This window comes from Labeo rohita, chromosome 18 (assembly GCF_022985175.1).
Source record: "Labeo rohita strain BAU-BD-2019 chromosome 18, IGBB_LRoh.1.0, whole genome shotgun sequence".
Taxonomy (NCBI): Eukaryota; Metazoa; Chordata; class Actinopteri; order Cypriniformes; family Cyprinidae; genus Labeo; species Labeo rohita.
In genome coordinates, this window is record NC_066886.1 from 30,495,255 (window position 1) to 30,516,909 (window position 21,655).

Consider the following 21,655-nt stretch of genomic DNA (forward strand, 5'->3'; position numbering starts at 1 on the left):
CTTGTCATAACAGCATATACATACCAGAGATAATTTGTCATCTCTGTACACACACACACACACACACTCTTGCATTTGTGGTTTAGGGGGACTCTCCATAGGCGTAATGGTTTTTATACTGTACAAACCGTATTTTCTATCGCCCTACACCTACCCTATACCTAAACCTAGCCCTCACAGGAGACTGTGCACACTTTTTGAATTTCATAAAACACTGTTTAGTATGTTTTTTAAGCCTTTTGTTTTACGGGGATACAGGAAGTGTCCTCATAAACCATGTTTACGTTGTAGTACCCATGTCATTACACTCTTAACCCGAATTAGTTGACTTTACTAGAAAATTGCGTGGAAACCCGTTGCACTAAACAAGATTAGTTTTTACAAATCTAAAACTAAACGGGTTAAGCTTTGTAAACATAAAAATGTTAGTGGGTGCAACAGACAAATCAGGTTTGCATTAGTAGTCTTTACTGAAAACCATTAGTTCACACTATTTTTTTTTTTTTGGTGTACAATTTATATTAAAAAATCTTATTGAATATTAATTCTATTGATAAATGATATATTACATAATGCCTTAAAATTAAGAAATAATACTAGTTAAAGAAATAAACTAACCGCATTCCAATGTTTTTATTGCTCATAAAAACAAGCAGTACAGTGTATTCCTCCATGTATGAACTTGTCATACAAAAGACAAGTAACATTTTTTTTTTGACATACAATTCTTATTTGCTAGTCAACAACTGTACAGATTGCTTACAGTAACATGAACACATAGTATTCAACAATATGCCATATCCCTCTGAATGACTAAACATGCATTGAAACTAGATAAGCATTAAAACTTGAGTCAACTCTTTGAAACAAAGATGACTCCTGTGAATTTTAAACATTTTTACCACAGAAAACTGGTACAATTTAACTCTTTATTTTCTCTTTTAACCTCTTTCTCTTTTAACCTCTTTCAATTTAACTGGTTTAATTTAACTTACAGCAATGACAGGATATTTGGAACAAGAGAATCACCTCAGAGATTAATTGTGCACATCAAGAACAGTAAACAGCCACTCCTGTCAAAATTAAATTGCAAGCTGGTTCTTTAATGTCTGTAACCTGGGCTTCAAGTCAGTGTGGCCCAACATTAGAAGTACCTGCTGGATGAACTGAAATGTGTTCTTCAATGGTTTGGGGTAGCTTAGATGAAGTGCATATGTAAGTCCAAAGAGAAGGCACATAGCCTTTGGCAAGTCTTTAATGCTTTTCATCACAACTTCTCCCTCGATGACAATCTTAAATGAGGCTGGATTGAGATGCAGAGAGGACGGAGACACAGCACCTTCACGCTCAACAAGGAGGATTCCAAGGTCAAGGTCTTGGAACACATGATCATCAGCAGAGTCCTAACAACAGAACACATTCAAGACATTAGTCATTAAATAACTATTAATTATGTTAAACAAATAGTCTAATGTATGAATTGGTTATGACTGCTTTTTCAACACTTCATTAAAAGGGTTAGTTTAAAAAAAAAAAAAAAAAAAAAAAAATATCACTCACACGGTCAAAAGTTTGGGATCAGTAAGACTTGTAATGCTTTTATTAATTAATGCTTATATTTACTTGATCAAAAATACAGAAAAAAACAGTAATATTGCAAAATGTTTTTACAATTTAATATTTTTTTAATTTTAATATACTATAAAATGTAATTAATATCTGTGGTGAATTTTCCTCAGCTGTTACTCTAGTCTTAAGTGTCACATGATCTTTCAGAAGTCATTCTAATATGATAAATTTATTATGTGATTTATCAATGTTGAACACTTGCTCCGTCAACTATTTTTGTGGAACCTGTGATTATTTTTTTCAGGATTCTTTGTTCAATAACAAGGTAAAAAAAAAAAAAAAACTGCATTTATTCAAAATATAAATCTTGTCCAACAATGTAAATTTGTGCTATCACTTTTTATTAAGTGAACACATTCTTGGTGAATAAAAGTATTAATTTTCAAAAAAAAAAAAAAAAAAGTAAAAATATACTGACCCCAAACTTTTTATTTATTCAAAACTTTTTTTTTTTTTTAAACCTTGTTATTGAACAAAGAATCCTGAAAAAATTAATCACAGGTTCCACAAAAATAGTTGACGGAACAACTGTTCAACATTGATAATTCGCATAATAAATTTAGAATGTTTTCTGAAAGATCATGTGACACTTAAGACTGGAGTAACAGCTGATGAAAATTAAGCTTTGCATCACAGAAATAAATTATATTTTATAGTATATTAAAATAAAATAAAAATTAAATTGTAAAAAACTTTTTTTTTCTGTATTTTTGATTAAGTAAATATAGCCTTGATGAGCATTAGATACTCTGATACTTTGTCACATATAAATTCACAAAACTTACACTTCCACTGCATCTTCTCACATGGACCTGTGAAAACAGAGCATAAGTAAACTTTTAGAAAAAGTTTAGAAAAAGTTGCAGATAAAATTCCACTGTAAAAGTTAGGCACCAAGTAATGATCTTGTATATTCCAAGTTTCGATAAGTTAACAGCTATATAAAAAATCACTAATGCAAAACTTAAAGTAGCATTTTTTCCCAATTAGTTTAAAATAAAAAAATACACACGCTAGCATTAGCCACATGGAAAGCACGTGTAAATTACATGCATGGACTCTTAACGTTACATGCATGAGTGCGAACCAGCAGAAAAAAATAACTAAGTTAACGAAATAAACAAGCTGCAGCTAAACTGTGAGCATACAAAAACACTCTGGATAATGTTACGATATATGAAATGACAAAAAATAGCTGAATTAAAAGTTAACGTTATATCTAAACCATGAACCGACAGAAAAAAAGCGTCTATCTGCACATTAACACTTTGTCATCTTTTTAGAGTTTAACATCGGTCCATATTTTGGGTTAGCACTTTTTTTCAGAAAGATATCTGCAGATAATACTCTTTATAAACTCACCGATTCACGTTGTTTTCAAAGATTAACCGTTGGCGCGTCTCTTCAGTGAAGCAGCTCTGTTCACACGACCTGCTTCAAAAAGCCCCTCTCCCCCTTTTCAAAAACGTAACATACTGAGTGATGTCTTCTTAACTTGATCAGTGTAGTCAATTATTTGTCTAAATAGTACAAACAACTACTATTTTTTAGCAGTGACAACTTTTTTTAAAAAAACAATAAAGAATACGTAATGACTGCTTACATTTTTTGGTTTAGACAAAATCCGGGTTAAGAGTGTATACACATTTGTGTCCTCATAAACCATATATACCAGAACACACACACACACACACACACAAACACAAACACACACAGTAATGATTGAAATGTAAATTCACTTACATTTGTATATAAAAAAAAGTTTTCCTCAATTAAGGTCTTTGAACACTTTTTTTTGTTCAGTTTACTTGTGTGTGTGTGAGTGTAAATTATCACAAAAAATGACTTCAAAAAATGACTTTAGTTAAACAATTAGAACATAAACCAAAACCATGCTTCATTTAGTTCATGCCATAAATGTGTATCACATACAGACCCAGTTTGAGTATATTGAATAGATCGCAGTGATTCAGCATAACTCTAAACATATGGCGAGTGCTGAAATACACAACACAAATTTTAGTTTCAGACAGACAGACAGACAATTAGGAAATACGTTTAGCCCACTCATTTATCGATGGATGCTATGTACAGTAAGTGCAAACAGCAAGGGATTCTATTTACACCAAGTGTAATAACAGTGTTTCTAGCGATATGCTATTTACACAAAGTACAGATAGCTTTAGATTCTATTTGCACTGTGTAAAAATAGCAATATTTTCTCCTATTTATATTACTTGTTGCAAATAGAGGCAATTATCTGCACCTCAGTATTGTATGACATTATAAAACAGTATGCAATATTAACGTATTGAGTGTAAATTATAATTTTAGATGAAAATTATTTCCTTGCTTTTTATTGAAAATAAATGCCTTTTCGATGTGATGTGATGTGATGTGATGTATTGTGATGTGAAGCATACACTTGGCTATACATAAAGAAAGTAAAGAAAACTGAACAAATTAAGAAAAAAATAAATAAAAAAAATGGAGTTCCAGGGTTCAGATGCTAACAGTCGGAATCCCCAACCCCCAAAATTCCCTTAAAAAAAAAAAAAAAAAAAAAAAATTGTATAAAAATATTTGTATATTTTCTTTACTTTTCTTTTTGCTGTCATCTGGAAAATATGCAAGTGCTCCCGCTGGCGCCTTAGCCGTTTGCTGCACACAAACGTAGTGCTATCTAGACTAAAAACAAAGCTGAATATTTGTGTCTATGTTTTACTGCGCAATACTGTCTTTTGTGATTGGCCATAATACCTGCAGACTACAGGCAATAAAATTGCTTCTCTATCGGTGCGCATCCTGCTCTTCACAGCACAGATCGTGAAAGCAGACTGCAGTTTTTGTAATTCATTATAACAAACAAAGTGTAGAGATGATGTAAATAATAGATTCATTATGCAGTGTAGAGAGCTTCATTACTTAAAAAGCAAGTTTGTGAGATTGCGATGAGCTAAGACAAGTGAAAGTTTTTAATGATTATAAAGAGAATTTGCAAAAGTGAAACTGAATTTATACAACAGTTTTATACATTTTTGATTTTAAACAAGTGTTAATATTAAGTGACTTAGATTTTAGGAACACTGTTGTCTGATTGTGCTACATTTCGTCAACAAAAAATAGTTCCAAACAAAGTCACAGCTGAGCCACTGCACCCCCAATATAATCAGACTGCTTTTAGATTACTTTTGACCTCGTCTATCACGTTGATTTTAATATGATAATCCTATTATATTGATATGAAAATACAAACAGTAAGAAAATACATTTGTTGTTATAAACAACATGATGTAGCATTTGGACCAATCAGACACACAACTGTTCATTAGATTTACCAAATCAACTATTTATTAAATTAACAAATAATCACAGAGCCCCCCAAATACTCTGGCAACCAGGACACCTCTGCCAGAATTTACAACATTTATGACCTAAAAGTATGTAGAGAGAATCTCCCCCTACTTAATTCTGTCTAAAACAGACGCATCATTTTCATTCATTCATTCTTAGACAAACCTTTCTGTGAACGAACGCACATATCCTCAGGTCATTGTGTATATTATTATTGTCTTGTATTTTGTCTTTTGTATTGTATACTGTTTTATGCATGTGTTATGATAGATAACTAGTTAGTATAACCCCACATATATCATGTTTGGTCTCTTTGAATTCGTATTTTGATGGTCTAAAAGATGATATATAGTATATGTTAATATGTGCAACATGTTTTAAGAATCTGTTTTATTAGTAGTTTTACATCAACACCCAATCGAATTACATATGCAAAATACCATGCTCTGAGGCAAAGAGTAGTAAACTTTCCCTTCAAAAGTGAAAGTCACCATTGGCTCTGTGACCCCCCCAGAGGTGTGAGCTCAATAGGAGATAAGCTCTCATCAGTGACCCGCCTCAGTCAGTCTGCAGTTCTTTTAGATCCTAAGAAGATGGGAACTCCTCAGGACTCCCCTAAGCGTTGTGCCAGGACTTGCAGCCTTTTTTTCCCCATTCACTAAAGACCTCCGGATTTCAGCTGGGCCTCTCTCTCTCAGCTCTTCGCTCTTCTTCACTTTCCATCTGGAAAGAAACTCCCAATCACCACAGAGTCTTATTAAGATCTTTGGAATTCATCACTCTTCAGACCCGGAAAAATGTGACCGTGATTTCAACACCACCACTGCTCCAACCATCAAAACTTTAATCTGAGACTGCATTCGGACACTCGTTCAAAGACCAAAGCAATGCAAGTATCGAACATTTAACTAAACTAAACAGCGCTGATGGTTTCACTCAGGTGGTTAACTGACTCTTTTCATAGCCTCATTTTCTTCTTTCTCTAATGGCTTCATTCATCCAGTCTGACTTGCCCTTCCCCCATGTAAGAATGATTTTCCAAGAAAATAGCCAAGAATATATCATTTCTTAGAGTTGATATGAAATTGTACTGATTGTTCGCTGGATGAACAGATTAGCTGATGGAAATGTATTTCTGCTACAGTTACGACTGGCAGCCGATATAAATATTCATAATTAATCATAATTAGTTATAATTATTTATATACATTTCCTATTTGAGCTAATTTGCTACAATGAAACATTACATTATGCCATGGCTTCCTAAAGGCATTTTAAAATAACATCAATCAAAATAAAACACTTATTAAAATGAAATATTTTATGTTTACTGCTAGTTTATTGCTATTGTGTAAATATTATATGCAATCAACTAATCAACAAAAAAGTAACTATAGTATGTTAAAATGTTACGTAATTGTCACAGTTTACCAAGGATGAAGGTAACTGCATGTAAGGTTAACTTTGCTTTATTAGTGTAAACACAAACTTTAGTGAAACAGTGAAGTCTTTGAACAACCACTGGGATCATAAACACAGCGGATGCACAATAACAGTCTTACCTGCAATTCCAGGAGGCAAGAACACAGTCCAATATTCCAAGGAAGATGAAGGAGGAAGGAACAGCACAGGTAAGTGTCCACAATAATTCAAAGGGCCGTAGGAGAAGACACTGAGTGAGTAACCTCAAGACCAGCCGATGAGCTAGTGGAGTGAGTGTGCATTTATAGTGTTCTGGTGATTGGGTGCAGGTGCTCAGTACTCTGGTGACTGGACGTGGTTGAGTGGTTGGTACTGTGTCTGGTGCATCCGTGACGGTAATCTAGTTACAAGTACTTCATTTTTGGAATCTGATTATGTAATTTAGATTACATGTGACCCACCTATCTGTGGTTCTATATATTATGAATAACATTTTGACATATTCCATCTGTCATGTTATCATGTGACCTACCAGCATTATCTGGTTTGCTTCACTGCCATTCATATATCCTCTTCCGTGGCCTCATGAGACAGTAAAGTGTCCATTAGATGTGCACTTCAGTATCCCGGCGGAAGCAGTAGGTACTTTTTACCTACTGTTTTTCAAATATTATATAGTAGGGAAGTATTTTGAGCGCAGCGAATGTTTATAGTTTAATATAGTTATTTATTATGTCATTGCTATTGGGTTTCTGCTAACTGGCAAACTGACTCAGATTCGTTCTCGGATTTTATTACTCGTTTTTATTCTTTGATAAAGCCTGGTCACAAAAAGTAATAGCACACCTCTCACCATTCATTATGTGAAGAGCTGAAATGTCCATGTACTTTCTGCAAGTTAAGCTCAAAGAAATTTCTGGAAACCTGCACAGTGGTACATGTAAGTTTAGGATTATGAAGCGATAACATTTCCTTGTGCTTTCTGAGGAAGTGAAAAGCATTTCTGGATTTTCCAAAGTGTTGCACTTGGCAAACGGACTGTAAAATCTCCCTCGTCGTGTCAGAGAACTGCACACTCAACCTGAGCAAAACAAACTGACACAGTGGCAAATATCTTAATAATATAGGCCCTCTGAGATGCAGGCTTTTGTCATGGCAGGGGAAGTATCTATGCTTAGCACTGAGAGCTCTGCAGATGTTGAAGTCAAGCCGAGTCTGCTGGAAAGTCTCAAACCAGATTCATTTGTAAGTGCATCAGGTAATACTCCGTCGACTGGAATCTTAAACACACTGTATATTGCATTTAATGAGGTCAACACAGCTTTTGTCATGGCAACAACATTTGTAATCCCCAACGAATTGAGTTTATTTTCACTGTTTATTTTTCCATTCAGAGCGACACACACACAAAAGCCGGAGCATCACCACCTGTGCCAAGATATCAACACATAAAGCCCTGATCAAGTGCATCTGCATATGTTTAGGTTTGGTAAACTAGGTTTGCTTTTTGCCTCTGTTCCAAAACCTAGTAAGTTGCTTTCTGCCTACATACGCAAATGCCATTTAAGAGAACATCCTAGCTTTAAATGGAGCATTGTAAGTGACTGATTTAGGGCATATGCAGCAATTCTGTGCATCATGCAAAGCACACAGAAAGCTTTACAATTGGTTTCAGTAGAATCTGGTTTTAGCATGCTGTCAAAGGATAAGTTTGGTGAAATTATGTGTTTTGTATCATCCAGCAGGTTTTTGACAGCTCCAGGGTTTTGATAAAACTACAGATAAAACTTTCACATTTTTGTATTCCAACCTATGGACAGAAGGGTAAAGTCAAAATCCAAAGTATATTATGAGTATTGAAGTTTTTGACAACAGCGAACGCCACAGTCATTTTTCTCTGTTTTCTCTAGTCATGTAGCACCAGCTAAATAAATAAAATAAAATCACATTTCTACCGCAAACAAAGCCAAGTTATTGCTCTGGGCTTACTGACTTTTTTTTTTTTATTATTCAGTTTTTGAGTGAATATTACCAAAATTATCCAGAAATAATGCTTTTTCACTCAAAAACTGAAATACATAATCACAGATAAATGATTTTTTAAAAGGCTGGTAATTTTTGATCACAGCTTAATGGTTAAAAGTCAATTTTGCTAGAGGTGAATTCATCCTTTCAGCTAAAAATGCATAAAAATACAAAGAACAAACAAATGTTGGGTAAAATAGCCCATGTTTAATTAGAGCTAACTTTTCAAAATCTATACTCAGTGCTGAATAATTTTGAATTACAGTAGTCAGCATTTGAAGTGGATCCAAAACTTGCATCAAAGATGTCGTAAAACCAAAACAATACCCATTCTTGTCTTAGGACAATTTTGATGAACTTTTATGATCCACTTCAAATGTTGACTACTGTATGTCTATTATTATTATTATTATTATTATTATTAGACATTTCTTTTGTATCTATTTAACATTTTTGCAGTGCTGCTTGAGTTTTGCAAGTAGGTCTCTTATCCACCTTATTTTGCAATGCAGAAGTAATTTTCTTTAAAAGTGTGACTCTTTAGCTGCTATAGGTAAATGACTAAAAGAATAGCAAAGTACAGTAAACAGTAAAACCATTTACACTACAAACCATTGTGTGTTTATTATGACAATACATTCAAATAATATGACAAGACACATATAACAACCTATTTTGTACAGGTAAACATAACTGTACAACTAACAATATAATACAGTCTTCACATTAGGAACATGCCTATTATATTTTGTAAATTAAGGCACTGGAAGAGCCACTAACAAATAAGAAAAAAAAAAAAAATAATAATAATAATAATTAGGAAAATAATACGATTTGAAGATATATCCTATATGACAGCTTTATTAAACAAACTGTAGGGGTCAATAAAATACAGGCAATCAGTGGCAACAGCACTAGATGACAGTGGAATTGCACATTTTTTTTTTTTTTTTTTTTTTTTTTTTTTTTTTTTTTTCTGTGAGGTAAAGCAACTGACTCCTTGAACTTGTAATCTTGCAGTGGGATTTTGAGGAAGTATAGAGAAAGACCCCTGTAGTTTTCAGCTTATCCACACTGACTTAAACAACATATGTCCAAATGTCTGAGAGTCAGGGCAGCATAAATACAGAAGGCATAAAAAACAACATCCATCCTCAATGGCAGCCAGATCACAGTGCAGCCTATGTGGTCATATTATATATCATTTTTGAACTGGACCCATGAGGAGTTTAGCCAGGTAACAAATTTAGCTTCTAAAAACATTGTAAGATCATTAATTTGAAATGTTTCTAAAACACTGAAAGTTTTCTTATATTGACTATAATGTAATTTAATATTTTCATTTCCTAAATGTTCTAATAATTTTATTTTTATCCAGTATGTAATGTGATTTGAATGTTTATTTTTTAATATTCTAGGACTATTAAAAACATGCCAGTTTTCGAAAATGTAATTTAAAGGTCACAACAAATGTTTCTTAGAATGTTTATCAAGTATAAATAAGGATGTTCTGAGAATGTTGTTCTAAGAGTTTTCTCTCAACATTATAAGAAAGTTAACCAAGTTAAATAACATTAACATAGCAAGGTTGTTCTAAAATAATTTGCTCTTAACATTGTGAAAACATATACCAAGTATGAATAACGTTGATTACATTAAAGTTAACATTACTTTGAGAACATTTTGTCTCAAGATTTTGAGAACGTTTTGTGTTGAAAACCTTTCAAAATTGAGACACATCACATTTTAAGAGTAAGATAATCTAAGGAAAAAGTGAAATAAACAAACCATTTCAGTATTTATTGTATGAAAATGTGTTTCTTTCTTTCCCTCAGTTGTGTCATTTGCACCGCAACCAACAATTTGGTGACTAACAATGTTTTAAAATGAATTGTGCTTGTTTACCAAGGAGACAACAGTGTTAGTAAAGAGACTGCAATGAAATACTGTATAAGGCATGTGGTGTGTGAAGAAAACAAAGGGAAAAAAAAAAAAAAAAGTAAATACCACTGAACAGATTTATTTATTTATTTATTTATTTGTTGCACAATTTTCCAAACAACTGTCACAGAATGAAAAAAAGTGTGAACGTATTTATTAATTCTATGTATTTTTAAGTTGTTATAAAATACAATAAACTGTAGGGTTATTTGAAAAAAATTTTTCCTAGATTTATTCATTTATTCATTCATTCACATAATAATAACGTGTTCATGTGTCCTCAGTTTCACTTTCCTTCCTGTTATCTCGCATCCAAATGACACACTATACACTATGTACTTACGCACTATGTGCTCAACCATGTAGTGTATGAATTTTCTAAGGTTATTTTGTCATTCATAATTGGATTCTCCTCTGGAAAGGGTTGTCATGTCCGCTTATTTTAAGCGAAGCTTATTAAGCATCTTTGGGCAGAATTGTTGTTTGCATTCAGCTCATAAAGCAATCTAGTTTGTGGAGTTAATAAAGTAGACAGGTGCAGATCACAATATTCTGGTATGTATATCAAGATCTGGCAACACTGAGTTAAGATGTTCCTTGTGATTTCTTGCACCAAAACTCCAATATTTGCTGTGGTTGTAACTCCTATAAATGACTGAATTGTGTGTGTACAGAACTAAAAGGTGAACTGTTAATCAAATTTAGATGCAGTGTGTACGTGACCTATGTTTAAATATCAAAAAAATAATTAATGTATCATGTAAATTAACTCAGTTCGTCACTGAGAAATTATTACATTTAGTTTTTTATTTATGTCTTGTTAGTCATTATGATCCTTTTCTCAAAATAGCTAATTCATTTAATGATGAATAAAGGTTAGGTGTGAAAACTTGCTGGAACATACTTCTAAACGTCTGTTACACCATTAAAAAAAAAAAAAAAAAAACATCCTTGCACATTCATACATTCATTCCAACAGGAATAGCCAACTGTGATAAATCACATGACACCAGACAGGAGAGTTTTCTGGATAATCTCACTCTCTCACCTAATGAAGAAGCTGAAGACAAGGATTTACCTTCTTTTCTCCCTTTTTAATCCTTCAAATCCAACACAAAAAATGCTGCAGTGGAACCAAGAGGATTTAAATGTCAGCTACTGAAATTAAATTATGTACCTGGATCAAGATGTTTGATCTGTGTATATGATTAATTTCATATTGCTACTAAAAAAATTCCAAACCTTTAGAAAGGCAAATTGCTAAAACGACAGTATCTTCACAACAAGACACAATAACTCGGTAACCCAGAATGTGAGATTGATCATTTTGTTAGTGAAATGCTGAATGTGACTATAGCATATATGCAGAGTATACAGCCATCTATCTTCTGTTTCCTGTTGGCAAATGTGGCGGCACCTGTGCAATACATCATGAGTTACTCTTGGGTCCTACAGCTAATCAAGTCTGTTGAGACCTTCCACAATTCAATTCCAGTCCAACACATATATTACACTGATAGGAAGATTTACTTTTTCTGAAAAAAAAATGTTTTCCATGCAATTCTAGATTGTTGGTCGCTAGGGTATACTAGGGGGTTGCTATACTGATGCTTACTGGCCTAATTCAAAATATTCTGTTAGCAACCATAAGGTCATAGGTTTGATTCCTAGAGAATTTATGAATTAATAATAATAATCAGGGCCGGCCCTTGCCAATTTGCTGCCCTAGGCAAGATTTTACCTGCTGCCCCTTGCCTCACAGACCTTTCCATCAATAATCATTGTGTTCAAATATTCACACAGAAACTGCAGCTAGATTTTTTTTAAAGTGCATCTGAAGAGAGAAATAAGAAAATAAAAAATAAGAAAAATAAGGGAGGAGTATGTGGGACTACTGGGTGTTACAAAGAACATGATGATAGTGAAATGGTAACAGTTACAATAAGGTAATATTTGTTAACATTAGTGAATGTTTTAACAAACTTGAAATAACAATAAACAATACAATTGTAACAGTATAATTTTTGTTAATGTTCGTTATGGAAAATTAATCTTATTTTAAATTGTTACCAGTTAAACTATAAAAAATATAGGTGCTGCCTATATCACATTATAAATTAAACAATCAGCAATAATAATTACATCTGGTATTCCTGCACAAAAATACTGTTTTGTTTGAACACTTCTCTATCATACAGTAATGTTACTGTTTAATCTTAACAATAAATTTTAAGTGTTCAATTTCCAGTAGATGGCAGCAATGTTCTACTAAACTATATCCCTTTCTAACATTATCACTACGAATTAAACTGAGAAACGTACATCTTTAAAGTGAATTTTACATAAAATCTTGCTATTTTTAATAAGCCTAGTTATATACAAATATTACAAAATTAGCCATTTCAAATTAAAAATAGGCGTACATACCCAAATGCTACACAACTATAGCGTAAAAACATTATTAACACGTGTTATCATGTGACACAAAAAATCTTGGATCTCTGGAACTCCAGACATTGGTATTATTTTAAACTTTTAGTCTAGGCCAACATAATGTTTGTTCACAAACTGTTACCTTGTCTAGTTTATTTATCATCATTTATTACATCAAATTACCTCTGTCTTTGTGCTGTTTTTCTTCTTCTTCCCTGGGCACCAGATGGCTTTGGTCTTTTTGACATAGTGGTAATTTATTAGTGAAAATCTATCACTATCTATCACGTAACATCTATCAGGTAGCTGATGTATGTAGACGTGCGCCTGTGCAGGGTAAGATCGATCATGCTTTGAACCGAGGTGAGTTGGGAGAGTAATAAAATAGTTATGTTTTTGTGGGACAATTGCTTTTTTTGTAATATTTTAAAATCATAGCATTGAAGTAGTATTAGTAATAAAAAAAATAAAAATAAATAAATAAATAAACTTCACGAATTTTGGCACCCCTAGCATTTGCCTATTCCGCCTATGACACGGGCCGGCACTGTTAATAATATTATACATATACCTTGAACCCATTGCAAGTTGCTTTGGGTAAAGACATCTGCCAAATGCATAAATGTACTTCTTACTACTCAACTATCTTACTATCATCTCGCTCTCTCTCTTTTTCTCTCGTGGAATGTGTGTGAGGTGTCAGTGGCAGAGGGCTTGGCCTCTCTATTTAACCTTCCTTGCAGGACCAGTTGTTATTTATGCTGTGAGTTTATTAGCTGTGTTTGCTAAACGAGATAAGGGTAAAATATGCGGAGGGAAATGATTTGCATAGTTTAATTTGCGTAGTTTTAAATTCACCCTCTAGAAAAAGAATTGTATCCATCATTTTATTATTATAAACTGGTTTGAATCAACCGTTGCCACCATCTAATTTGATGTGTGGATATACATGAACTCATGAGAAAATTTCATTGCATATCTTTATTCCCCTCTAGAAATAAATCAGACAAAAGCATTGTTGAGAATTACAAATGCATATTTAAATAGAGGTTTTCAAAATCACTAGTCTTTGTTCTTACTTTGTTCTTATATATATATATATATATATATATATATATATGAGGGTATTTATTTATTTATTTTTAACGACTGAAGAAAGAAAGACATGAACATCTTGAGTGACAAGGGGGTGAGTACATTATCTGTAAATTTTTGTTTTGAAACTACTCCATTTATTTGTATAGGGGAGTTTATCATCGCATACATACGCAGCAACACTGACAACCCCTCTTAACACTTTAGCAACAACCAAGCACTATGCTAACAGCTATTCGATGCATTTCCCAAAAACATTGTTGGCCAACTATGGTTGCAAGTTCTACTGAACTCTATTGGTAATGATAGAACTTGCAACCATTGTCACTTTTGGGAAAAGTAACCCAGGATGGTTCAACAACCGCATAGCAACAGTGACAATGACTCATAACTCTTTTGCAACAACCAAGCATAGCAACGCCTAGTACCAACGCAGAACACCCTAGCACCTGTGCCATGTTTTTCCACAGGCAAACACCTCGACCCTTGCACAAATGCACAAATCTCTTTTGTATTTACATCTCCATAAAACACACTTTTCATATACCAGATGCTTAAAGCTATAATGAGATGTCTGTTGACAGCTGAGCTCTGTTTTTGACAAAGCCTGAAAAATCAGAAGGTTCCTACTTAATTATCACAGTGGATTTCCCAAAAGGACTAATCAATATTCATAACACAGCATCCTCTATTCACGTACATGTAGCATGGATTTTGTTTATCAGATAAACAGGCATATTGAAACAGCAGCGATATGTATTACCCTCCAAACTTGCCCCAGACCAAAGCTCCAGTTGCCCCCTGCCTTTGTGGCAGACGGTGTTTGTGACCGGTGTGATATCAGGCTGATTGGTAAACATTCTGTTGTCTGTTATGATGACCCTTAATCTGTTCTGGCTCTCCCGGCTGCACGGTGACACACCTGAGACTGGGCTCTGCAAACCTGCTGATAAGAGTGTGTGAAATTGTGTCTGTTTGCATCAGTAATAAAGGCCTTTCTGTGTATTACACAGATGGGGAAAGAGAGCATTCGAGCGTGACTGTACAATGAGTCTGCTAATTACTTCATTCCTGAGGAGGAGGAGGGGACGTCTGTGTGATCAACAAGAGCTGCTGTATTAGCAGTCAGGGGAATCGAGACACATGGATCCAGTCAGATGAAAATAACAAGCAGGGTACGTTATCAATTCAAGTTATGATTGGAGGACCATCAGCTCATGATGATGGGAGAAGTGAACTGTGCTCTGGGTTGATTAACAATAGAGATTAATATTCTATGGGATATGGAAGGCCAAAGCTGCCAAAATAAATAAATTAATAAATAAATGTAAAACAAAAAATATTTATTTGTTTGTTTGTTTATGGTGTTTTACATTTCTTTTTATATTTATTTTTGTAATTATTTACAATTTTGGCAACACACGCGTCTCCCGGAAATCCTGTGTAATTCAACCAATCCAACGGTCTGTGGGCGGTGGGCATGACGTCTGAGGCTGAGAAAATAATGCTAATCATGCAAGAAACAAGTTAGCAACAAGCTAACAACATGCTAGTTAGGATAGAATCAGGCCAACAACTTGTTAATCTTGCTAAAATATGCTAAAACATGCTAGCAACATGCTAATCATACTAGAAATACGCTAGGGAAATGCTAACAACATGCTAAAAACATGCTAACAACATACTAACAACATACTTATGCTACAAACATGCTAATGATGCTAGAAACATGTCAGAAATGTGTTAATCGTGCTAGAAACATGTTAGCAACATGCTAACCATGCTATACAATGCTAGCAACATGCTAATCACGTTAAAACATTGTTAAACCCTTACCATGTTGTGATGCCATGTCCGGAGCAACAAGACAAAATCAATAAAACCCATTGTAAATGAGGCATTTGTTGCATCCAGTAAGGACATAATGACTTATGTCTTTTCACGAGTTGTGTTTTACGCCGCATAAACATAAATCCGTGTCTAAATTTGTGATCGTAGAAACAACAAGCACTACTGTACACTGCTCAAAACTCACATTTGAATAATCAGTAGCAAATCTTTAAATATGAAAACGTACTTACAGGCTGTGAGTCAGAAACACCAGACTGTTCTTGCAATGTTGAAATTACCCCACTTTATAGAAACAGCCTTTCTCCCAGGTACAGGAAACAGTCCTCTGTAAAATGCACTGCACGCACTCAAATATTTGCATTGTACTGTTCTGGAACAGTGTTGCAAAAAACTTAACCTGATTTATTGTTGTGTACTTATTTGGAAGGCCAAACAAAGTAGTTTCGCTTTCACAACAAAACACACAGTATCTCCACAACATGGTGGCGGCAACAACAATACTACAGCCAGAATAAAAGTCCCATTGCATATACATTTGGCCGGTGTTATGCAAATCTTCTCACAAAGTGATGTAGATCTGTGGGGGCGTGTCTGAATGAGCCGTATCAGGAAGCCTTGGCTGAGTCTTAACTTTCATAAAGAGTATCTCTTTGGGGTTGAGACTTTAATCTTTGCAACTTTACAGATCTTATATATGCATGAACAGCTTTTACCACTCCAAAGACAAAGGAAAACATGAAATCGCTGCATATGACCCCTTTAATTACATTTATTTACATTTACTGAATAAGATTTTTTTTATTGTTATTATTATTTTGTAGAGATTATAACACACACACACAAATACAAATATTTTATTTAATTTTATTTCTGGGCCCAAATAGAGCACTATGGACATCAGTGATATCTTAAATGTTGTAGTTTGTTGAGAAGAGGTGTAAAATTGCATCTTTAAGCAATCATAAACAGACAGATAGATGATTTTGATTTTGATTCAGAGCAGTGCACAGTGGTCTAAAAATTCCCCTAGCTACCACTCACAAAAACACCTTGACAGCCCCAGAGCAACATCCTACTGCCCTACACATCCTAGCAATGTCATTAAAACAGAACATTTTTCCAAACACTGAGAAAGTTGTCGAGTTTTGCAGAAGCAAACACCACTTACAATTTCATCAGAAACAAATCAAGCACAAACAAAAGTACAAATCAAGCCCTCTCTATTGTAGCAATAACAAATATTTGTCATGACAGAAAAGCACATTGAATTGAAAATTGAAAAAAAAAAAAAAAATGCTAACAGAGAGAGAAAATACATTTATTGACCAGTTGTAGTATTGTTTCAAAACACTGAATGAGGTTTTCCATATTATAGTGTATTGAAACACTGGAAAAGGAGCTCCAGTGTTTAAGCTCTTGCTTATAAAGTACTGTACTTTGGCCGTATAGATGGTCAGCAGTCGACACAAAGCCCAGTGGAAATATACAGCTCGTTTGTCGTCCTAATACATGGTCAGCCTTTGAGCAATTACTTTGCTTTGTTCCGTCACCCTCAAATGAGTTTCCTTTGCCTTGCTGCTTTGAGTATTATTAACTCCTTCACAAAGAATTATTTAGTCACCTTGAGCATCTGGAAAGTAGCGCTCAAAGTAATTATCAAATGGAGTCCACTTAATTTTTAATTGACTCTCTTGGTTCATTGCCCCAACTTTGGTACGCTTGTCAAAAGTACCTCTGTTCTTTGTGACCCTTCCTGTCAAAGTAGAGCTTGTCAACTTCCTTGAAATTTCATTCCCTGTGGTGAGAAGGAAAGGTAGGGGAGCAGCAGAAAGAGAGACAGACACAGAGAGAGAAGAAGAGAGACAGAGTGAGTGGACGAAAAGAAGAATTATTTTCTGCTGGTGCCATTTCAAAGCATTAAGCTTCACAAGAGACTATCAGCACATCCTGCCTTGTGTGTGATCTCACCCCTCACTGTGAGAAATGCTGTGATGTTTCTCATGAGAACTCATTTATTTCTCACAAGACATGTAAATAAAGAAAGACAATTTGGTGTTATCTTCTGTTCCGTGGCTACAATAGGTTACTTTACATTTGAAGTGCTGCACTTCAAAACAGCATTTCTCTCGCTGGTTTAGATAAAACAAACCCTTTAATGTTTTAAATCTATAGAACTGGCTTTAATGACAACCAGCATGAGGATCATCATAATATATATATATATATATATATATATATATATATATATATATATGCAGTGTAGTTAAATCTTCAATTTTGAATATATATATATAACAATAAATAAATAAATAAACACATACAGCCACACACACACATACATAAAGTAACAGATATAACAATATAAGAATATAACAATAGATATAATAGATACAACAACTTTTCTTTGATCTTTTGAGGTAAAAGATCTCAGTGTACTTTAAAAACATTTTGTTAACCTTTTTTTTTAAAGAATGATAATAATCAATTTTTTTTTTTTGTTTGTTTGTTTGTTTTTCCTTTAAGGGATAGTCTGCCCAAATATGAACATTCTGTCATTATTTACTCTCCTTTATGTTGTTCCAACATTTGCAACACAAAAGTAGATATTTTAAAGAGTGTTGGTAACCAAGCACTGTTGGTTCCCATTGACTTCTATTATACAGACAAAAAAAAACAAAAACAAAACAAAACAAAAAAAACAAGTTGACAGAAACAGAAGCGGTCTCATTACCAACATTCTTCAATATAAAATAAAATAAAATAAAATAAATGACAAATTTCAATTTTTTGGGTGGACTATCCCTTTAATTTATATACGTTCTTTTTAAAAGTTACAAATGTTTTGAAAGTACACTGAGATCTTTCACCTCAAAAGATCATTGTGATGTGTTTCTTGTGATGTGACCCCTTTATCATTCCTTTTATTCAGACCATGCAGTGTGTGAAAAGATATTTGCAAGGCATATTGCCTTGTTTCTGCAAGATATTATTGGCCCGTAAGATGACAAATATTTGTTATGAGATGCACTGAAGATAACAGTGTTACCGTGAATGTTTGCATCAGGATTGGTGTTGCAGGAGGAGTCTGTCAGGAGCTTCCATTGCCTTCTGTTCATGTGGAGGGATATTTGATTGGAAGTCTGATAAGTGAGATAGAATCTGTGCTTTGGGAAATGAATTCTATTCCTGTAGACTCACAACATCATTTCATGTGTAAGCAGCTCCCTTAGTCACAGGCCTTGCTCATAGCCCTAGTTCCCCATCAGGGAATATTTAATATTAAATAATATAGTACAACATAATGGAGAAAGATCACAAGTATTCCAGCTGGGAGGATAAAAAGTGATAGAAGACTGATTTTTGCTGTGATCTATTCCCTCTCTAATACACATTCAAATCTGAGACGGCTATTTTGGGCATGATACAGAAATAATATTTATGAGCAATTTCATTTTTGATGTTACTCTTCTGATCTGACTGTAAACATATTCCAAGCTGATTCATGTTTTTCAAAAACAAAGATATCTGAAGTGGAAAGAAGAGTATTAGACATTTAATTTGTGCTAGCAAATTAATTCAAGACAGTCTGTGGTCCTTTTAAAAGAGGTCATATCATGTGAAATGAAATTTTCATTGATCTTTTGAGATAAAAGAGCTCATTGTAGTACAAAAAACATATTTAAACTTTCAGAACTCAAAACTTTCCAGTTCAAAAACACAAGTTATATGAACTTAAAAAAAAATAGCTTCTGTACTTATGTAACTGACTAACATCAAACAAAAAGAATAAATGATTGACACATTTTCACACCAGATACACCTATTCTGTTCAAAAGCTTGATCTGCTCATTTACAGTGAGATAAAAAGTAAGAAGCTTTAGAGGTAATATTATTTCTGTCATGACAACTCTCGGAGGGACTGGCATGGTAATGTACATGACAATGTAAATGTATTTGGTCTTGGCGGAACAGATCTGCTACGCTGCTGCTGCGGCAGAGAAAGTACAGAGACTTGCTACTGCCAGTACATCCACAACATGCTGCTGTGAGCATGTCAGAAATATTGCTGCTGCACATATAGCATACATGAAATAACCCCCATATAGCACACATGAATCACCTCATAGCAGATCTATACAGGTGGAGCTGGGGAAGGTGGAGGGTTTCTGAAGCATGCAGCAAAACTGCTACAGCTAGCACTAGTTATATATTTGAATCCTGAGCAGTAAGCTTATTGGCTACTGATAAAGAAGAGAACCAATCAGCTGTGCCATGTCATAATGATGTCATTAGGTCAGATTGAGTTAGATCTATCAGGATTGTGCCATCTAGAGTTTCATGCGAGAACTCTGTATTTCTAAGCACTGAAAAGATTAATAATAAGACTAAATTGTTCTTCATGTAGAACCTACTCTCTGCAAGTCATTCTGAAAGATCCCAATGTTAGAAATGAAGTGAAACAGTTGGCCTGTGCAAGAAACTGAACATTATTATTGTTATAACATTGTCATTTTATGAATAACCAAGGACCTTTTTTACTGTTTTACTGAAGAAGAAAAAAAAACTGACCTGAGGGTGAGTAAAATAATAGCAATAACAGTGATACTAAACCTATTATAGATTAACCTTATACATAGAGATAAGGACATTAAGACATAATTTCAGTTACACTTGTGCCCAAATATCCACAGGACATCCTGTCTAATCTTCACATTCCTGCTCATTAAATTCATGGGTCAAATGTGAATGATTGAAGAAGATATATAACAGAACACTGATTCCCCTTCAGTCGTTTCACTACGACGTTACATATGGGAACGTCTCCGTTCCCTCCTTCAGGGAACGAGGGTTACGTACGTAACCTAGACGTTATATAGGCATTTACAAGACTCTGCTCTGTTTCAGCATGAATTATATAACCAAACAAAGTTCAGCGTAGGAAGGTCAGATGAATAATGAATAATGCTGCTCCTCTTACATGAGAAAAGGAACCTGATTCATGTTGCATTTAGTGCGTCATCAACTAATACCAGACAAACTTGATCTAACCTTGTTGAACATTGATCTTCAGTGCTACTAATGACAAAACAACAAACAGAACAGTGAGATGTCTGCAAACACTTTGTTGTGTCTTACGATGCGCATTCGAGCATGTCAAGCCCTTTTGATGTCTACAGCAAATAAGAGACGTTAACAGATACATGCTGCCCTCTGTATGGATGGAGGAGTCTCATTCAGGCTCTTGGAAATAGCAGAACAAATGGAATTATTTATTGGAGTAAAATATTTATCTGTCTACAGTGGCATGTCACACTGCATTCAGCGCAACACCAAGTTGAACTGATTACAGAATACTTTACGAAATATATGCATTAGTGCTGTTGTCATACCACTTGATACTATGAAGCTGGCCTGCAGTCATGCACTTAAATTAGCTATTCAAATAACATAAAAAAAAAAGCTTTATGGTAATGCAAGAATAAACATGGTGCAGCTACTTTGATTTCTTCTAATGCTGTAGTTTGACTTTAATATAAGAGACATTTACCAATTGAAAGTATAAAAGCTTCTAGATGTTATTTAAAATTTTAGATTTTGATGAATAATTAACTTGCTTCTTATCAACAACAAAGATTAAATGCAAACTAAATGCACTGAAATGCAGTGCAGTGCGTAAGGCTGGGTTCACACCAAAAGATTTTTACAATCTAAGATCTTCAAAATGTGAGATACCACATACATGAGGACCAAAGAATCCTAGAATAAACCGTTTTGCTCCTATAGTGTGTGGTGTGCCACGATGTGACAGAGACAGCACACCACACGCCAACAGATTTTCAACCAGAGTCCCGGCTGTGAACATGGAAAATGTTCAAAATCTCGCAAAATCTCTGGGGACTTCAGA

The 21,655-nt window shown here is 34.2% G+C and overlaps 1 long non-coding RNA gene across 1 annotated transcript; it reads right to left on the reverse strand.

The window, feature by feature from the left end:
* Positions 1 to 339: 339 nt before the first annotated feature.
* Positions 340 to 3,074, reverse strand: LOC127180915 (uncharacterized). The gene is made up of 3 exons (XR_007829712.1): positions 2,992 to 3,074; positions 2,415 to 2,441; positions 340 to 1,403 (listed from the first exon to the last, which is right to left on the reverse strand). It is a non-coding gene; the product is annotated as an uncharacterized LOC127180915 (long non-coding RNA).
* Positions 3,075 to 21,655: the final 18,581 nt, after the last annotated feature.